Below are 6,969 nucleotides of genomic sequence, written 5' to 3'. Positions count from 1 at the left end.
ACAAGTTATGTGTTAGTCAGAATGTTTCCATTATAAAAATGGACAATGAATAACTAAAGAATAAATAATTCATAGTATTCTATTAGAATAGCGTACCTAATGTTTTAACAAAATATTTGTAGACTAAAAATGTTATTTTTTGACCAATAAATGCTGAATATAAAGAACAAAGAACTACTCTACCGGTCAAACGTTTGGGGTGGGGGAAACAGTAACACTGTGAAATTGTATTATAATTTAAAGTAGTGTTTTCTTCTATTTTAATATATTTTAAAAATTAATTTATTCTGTGAGGCAAAGCTATTAATCCATTCTTCAGTGTCACATGATTCTTCAGAAACCAATATGCCGATTTCTCAAAAGAAAGAAAGAAATGTTTTATTCTGCAAGGATGCATTACATTGATCAAAAGTGACAGTAAAGGGAAATATTATGTCACCAACGATTACTACTTCAAATAAATTATGTTCTTTTGAACTTTCTATTCATAAATGAATCAAGAAATAAAAGAAAAAAAAGAAACTGTTTTCAACATCAAGTTTCAAAACTTGAGCACCAATAATAACCGATAGTAATTGGACTCCAAATCAGAGCATTAGAATAATTTCTGAAGGATCATGTGACACTGAAGACTAAAGTAATAATGCTGAAAATGCAGATTTGTATTATTTTATGTCACATTATTACGGTTTTAACTGAAATTTTGAACAAATAACAACATCCTTGGTGCAGCATAAGACACTTATTTCAGAAACCATTTAAAAAGTTGTAATTATTCATCTGGCAGGTAGTATATCAATTAAATGAAACTAAACAAAAAGGCTGTAAATCCATAGTGTGTGTGTGTGTGTGCATGTTTTTGTGACATATCAGGACACAACTCTGTATAATGACATGGGTATGACACAGGTATTACAAGGAGTGGGTGACTTATGAGGACATAACCCATGTCCCCATTTTTCAAAATGCTTATAAATCATACAGAATGAGTTTATTATTATTATTATTTTTTTTTTTTTTTTTTTTTTGAGAAAGTGAAAATGCACAAAATTTCCTGTGAGGGTTAGGGTTAGGTGTAGGGTTGGTGTCAGGCCATATAATATAAAGTTTGTACAGTATAAAAACCATTACGCCTCTGGAATGTCCCCACTTTTCACAAAAACAAACATGCATGTGTGTGTGTGTGTGTGTGTGTGTGTGTGTGTTGTGTTTGTTTAGGTGTTAGACAATTGAGGGCAGATGTTTCTTTCACAATCTGAAAATGTGTGTTTCATTAGACATAATAGGTGATTTACAATACACATCTGTTCATTAAGTGATGTGCTTCCTTCATTCTAGTGCTCATGATCTGAATGCCAGCTTTTGACCATAAAAATAAGCTTGCAGGTATTTGAAGGCCTCTGTTTGATGCCAGGTGTTCATATGCACCTTTAAACCCCGAGCCTGAAGAGCTTGCAGTACCTCTCAGTATGCATATTTTATGCAAGAGATGCATTCAAATGCGTAGTCTGTAGTGCAACAGCTGCTACAAAGAGGCCCCAGAAAGACGGATGGATTCATGTACAAAACCAACATAGAAGGAAAAATGCATTGCAGTTACACACTGCCACAAATAATGCTTATAGATGCTAAATAGCCAAGCAGCAGACATAGTGACATGAGATGCAGCCAAGTATGGTAACCCATATTCGGAATCCTTGCTCTGCATTTCACCCATCCAAAATGCACAAACACAGCAGTGAACGCACACCTGGAGCACTGGGCAGCCAGATATGCTGGGGTGCCCAGGGAGCAGTTGGGAGTTTGGTGCCTTGATCAATTGACATAAGGCTTGTGATGTTATTTCATTCAAAGATGACTTATCCTCTGTGTCTGAAAACTTTTGTTGTGCTTATCACAACATCAATTCTCTAACATTACCAGCCCGCTATTTTCTCCACAGCCTCATAGAGAGACTCGTCCCCAGGGAGACTCGTGAAACCAAACAGCTAATAAGGTCTTGGCAGTTTGGTGCCAGAAAAAAACTATTGAAAACATTGTGTACTGGTGTTTATTCAAATTACACCGCCTCAATAACTTTCCAAGCTCCCCTGCTGCATGTCAGTGGTAATGAATAACTAATTTAGAAGGCGAAATGTGCATTAAGGTCGTTTTACTGCTTTTGAAGGCCTATTGGTCCACCTGCTTTCCCAGCACATGCAATCAGAAATCTTGTTGCCGAAATTCAGCAGCGATTCGCACTAATGAATGAGCAAACTTATGTTAAAAAGCAGTGTAGTAGGGGAAAAAAAAGACTTCAAATAAAATCAGGTCTTATGTCAGGCTGGTTTGGATTAAATTGTTAATTTATTTTGCCTAACACAACACAAGAGTGGATTAGTACTGATCTCTCATTACTTCAAACTGTAACCATATATTATTCTGTGTTTGCCTAATTACTTGAGGGATCTATATGTAGCTTAATTCCATTTGGACACATGCCAAACCTGTGCAATTCTGCCCCTAATTATCTCCTCCTCTAAAGATGATAGGAAAAATGTGTTTAGATAATAGGCATATAATACATTAACTAGATACATATTTCATATCATCATGCAAAGTAGAAGCTTTATGTATTTCAGATATGAAGATGTAAATTTGTTAACTATTTTTTAACTGTGTTTGAGGTCAACCCAACCCCACCTCCCCTAAAAAAAATAAAAAAATAACGGCATTAAGAAAAATACCAAAGGTTTATGCTAAAACAGAAAACCTCTATTCTAGTTAGTCAGAAGTGACTATTTTCACAGTAAGGTGCAAATAACTGCAAGTATGTATAAATAAAATCTACCATTATTTGTACATAGTTAAAGTAGTACTTATTGTTGTTTGTATTTATTATGCCTGCCTCTCAAACTCTTGTGACAGTAAAATGGGTTTTTCATATTTCTAATGTTTTAAATAAATATATTTCAAATAAATACTAACTATTTAAATACAACTAGATAAAGAAACAGTGAATATTTCTTGAAATAGTTCAGAAGAAAAGTATACATTTAAATTAGACTCTACTTTTACGTTTAAAAGTTCTCATGCATTTCATATATTTTGGTGTTTGGTAAGTTCTCTGTTTTCTGTCTTACTCTTTAGTGTTTTTCAAAGTGTTGATTATTTGGTAAATTGCATGGAAAACAATGGTGGTCAATATGACCCTAATACAAAAGTTAGTTTTTGTATCTATGTGTTGAAACCTTGCCTACATGGTAATGATCCCAAATGAAAAAATATTGCAAAAAAATCATTAATAAAGAAATTGTTTAACCATTATTTTGGACAGTTCAAAATCAATTGTTGGCCAAATGGACCTCAACACAACAGGAAGGTAAAATAATAATAATAACAACAACAATAATAATTATGATTATTTCAGAATTTGACATAAAATGTTAAAGAAATGTATTGCTGTAGCATTTATTTATTTATTTTGCTGCAAATACAATTTAAAATCGAACAAAATATTTTACATGAAATGCCAAATCAGTTTTATATGAATTGTATATGAATTATAAGTCACACTTTATTTTAAGGTCCAATTTTTACTATAAAATAATAACCAAATTATATATTCATATACATATAATTTATATATTAAAATAAGAGTGGCTACTCTTCAAGTTAAATAATAAACACTAAATACTGGCCATGTTAGTTTTAAAATAAAGCAAATTCAGTTATTCAGAGAATATGCAGGCAATGATAGAGCTGTTTTCACCCGTGCTGTCCATGGTGCTGAAATACTCTCCTCTGCACGGAGCTGGGTAAAACAAATAAGTTGACATTTTTCAGATGGGCTTTGAGGAGAGTCTCTCAGCTTCTGCAGTTCAGACAGGCTCATGTTAAAATGAAATTACATTAGGTGGACAGGAAACACATAAGACTTGCTCTCCATAGATAAAAAATAAAATAAAAATAATAATAATAAATCACTATTATAAGTTGTCACACATTGCTAGTAGAAGATAATTGGCATTCAGACTCCATTCACTTCATTTTCTGCTGCATGTGTCCTTTGATTGAATCTCTAACATCCCTGAAACAAAGACCAATGATATTTCATAAACCCACTGAAACTTGACAAATGAGCCTCCAAAGCACAAAGATGACACTAACAGACCTAAGGGAGGAAGACCTGTTAAATTTGACACAACTGAAAATAAGGATAGACAAAAAGAAAAAAAAAAAAAGAAGGAGTGGAGGCTCTGGGGTCAGCAGTGTGACAGATTGCTAAACACAACAACAATCTGCTTCCAAATGTCAAATTAAGAAGAGTGCATTACACCGCTGATGCTCACAGATAAGCACTGCACCTCTATTTAAAGGTAATTTTTTTTTTTTTTTTTGACGTTAAAATACATTTTCTTTTCCCATCTTAAATGTAGGTAAACAATTGTTATTAAGCTATATTAATGCTTATTAGAATTGCTCTGTTTGTTTGAGTTTTGCAGACAGGGAGAGTTTGCAGAAATGTTTACTGTACATTAATAGGTGCACTAATTAATTGTCGCTGACTGAAATGACACTGGTCTTGGTCCTTATACTGAAACATATTCCTTCATTCTAAGTTCATCTGTGTTACTGGATGGATGAACAAATGTCAAAACAAAGTCATGAGGGTAATTGAAGTGATTTCTTTTTCCTTTTTGGATGAATTATATATTTTTTAATTATTGTTATTATTTGGCCCTCATTTTAAGCATAAATTACATTAAATTAAAAAGAAATTGTAATAGGTTTTATGAGGTGTTTGGTGATTCTGCATATATATATTATTATTTTTCATTTTTATTGCTATTTTTTTTTTCTTATTGAGTGGTTCTTCTTTCACACTTTAAAACAACAGACAACAAGAAGGATTAGAAGGAAGTGAGTCCCTGCTAATCAAAGTTATGAAAATAATAAATCTTTGGGACAAACTTTTTGGATTTCACTGCATCAGAAATTTCCATCACAATTGTAATGAACATGGTTTGGCCTTCTCATCTTGATCCTCTGTGATGCTTATGTGAACGGAAAATACTGTCTTTTACGTAAACATTACTAAGATGCCTGAATCTGCCTGAATCTGCTTACAAACAGTCAGCCAGCAGCCTCATGCAATTCTTATCATATTATATTAAAAATGGTTGAAGATTTGGCCCATGCAAATACTCTAACTCAGATTCTCTCTAATCTCCAGGAAACCTAATTCCTGACCTGCCTCTCTGGAGGCATAATTAGGAATGATTCATGTTTTACTTGCCAACTTTTCTCAGGAAACTTCACAGCCTTAGAATCCACAGACTAGAGTCGTCCATAGAAACTCAAATGACTCACAATATGTGAATCTAGAAGTTTGTGGGAGCTAAAAGTCATTACTGTTATCCTGAAGAAGGGTGATTACAGCAGATTACTTCCACCTGCCTGTAGCTTCAGTCCGTGGCACCTGAGAGACAACATGCCCACTGCAGTGAACTTGCACTAATGAAGCTAATTACAAGTGAACTAGAAGGACGCTGCAAGGTCCTCTTCGAGAGCCTGCCCCTCAGACAGCTGACCGACTTTAAGGGTGGTTATTATGCCATCCCTGCTTATTCTAAATCACTCAGCTGGGTAGTGTATCTAATTTATACACTGTGTATATGGCAGCGAAGATTTGTCTAAAGTTGGCAGAGTAGTAATGAGAGGGCATCTTAGCCAAATGCAATTAAAAGTTAAAAAGCAGCCATTTAGTTTTAGCTTGCTTCTACAAGTACTTGAGCTCTTCAAGTTTCGTGGAACTCGTACCTGAGTGCTCTGTATCAAAAGTGCAATGCTGAACGGGTAAGCTACCGAGTACATTTACTACATCAGAAAATCCATACATATGGAGCTGGTTATGTGATGCAAATGTATTCATAATTTGTGTGAAAAATAAATAAAAGTTGTTTGTGTTTTACTGCTTCTAGATGGAAACTACAATGAGTTGTAAGTGTAGGTACGATTTTGGAGTTTCACAAAAATGTACTGTAGATAGAGGCACGTTTCTCCAATGAACTTTATGAACAGTTCTACAGCATTTATTAATCTTATTTCATTTTAATTTCAATATTTCCTAATACATTAATCTGTAAACATTAAATAATATAATGAACCGCCGTGTAAATGGCCAACTGTATTTTGAGTAACAAACATTAAGATTACAATTAATAAATGCTACAAACAAAAATATAATTCATTGTTAATGTCAGCTAATGCTATTGTAAAATTACATTGTAAAACGTTTTACAATTTTTTACTTTTTAGTTTTTTTTTTTTTATTTTGACTATAGAGTCCTTGCCATGTCATATTCTAGTCTATTTGTAATCATCATGATGTGACTTTCTTCTCGTCTTCATTAGTGTCAGTTAAAATTAACACTGCTGGTGAAAAATGCAATTCAGGTGGCTGTGAATTTACAAGCTGGTTTATAATGGTTTGTGCTGAACTGATTCCTCAAATTACTGTAAATATAATCATGAGGAAAGTTTTGTACACTGATTATTTTGCTCAGTGTTTTTTGGGAAACACTTTACAATCTAGATTTAATTTGTTAATATTACTTAAAGAGGCAGTTCACCCAGAAATGAAAATGTGATGTTTATCTGTTTACCACCATGGCATCCAAGATGTAGGTGGAAATATACTGTTGCTTTTTGCACATTTCGCAACACTTTTAAAGTCAGTTGCCAAGTGAGTTGAATTAAAAGTGCATTCATTTTTATCTGAAACAGATCAATGTGAATTTGGCAATGTTTTCTTATGCTGGAAGTTGTATATATCATGGAAATTCAGAGATAAGAAATCCAGTGGTGCTAAACATTGAATGTTCTTTCACATTCTAAAACCAACAACACGAATCCTAACTGATATAGTGTTAAAAGCAAACATGAGATAAAAAAATAATATAAACATTCCACCAACCATACCACTCT

Source organism: Carassius gibelio, chromosome A8 (assembly GCF_023724105.1).
Source record: "Carassius gibelio isolate Cgi1373 ecotype wild population from Czech Republic chromosome A8, carGib1.2-hapl.c, whole genome shotgun sequence".
NCBI lineage: Eukaryota > Metazoa > Chordata > Actinopteri > Cypriniformes > Cyprinidae > Carassius > Carassius gibelio.
The sequence above is the reverse complement of the archived record's forward strand: the minus strand, read 5'-3'. Positions refer to the sequence as shown.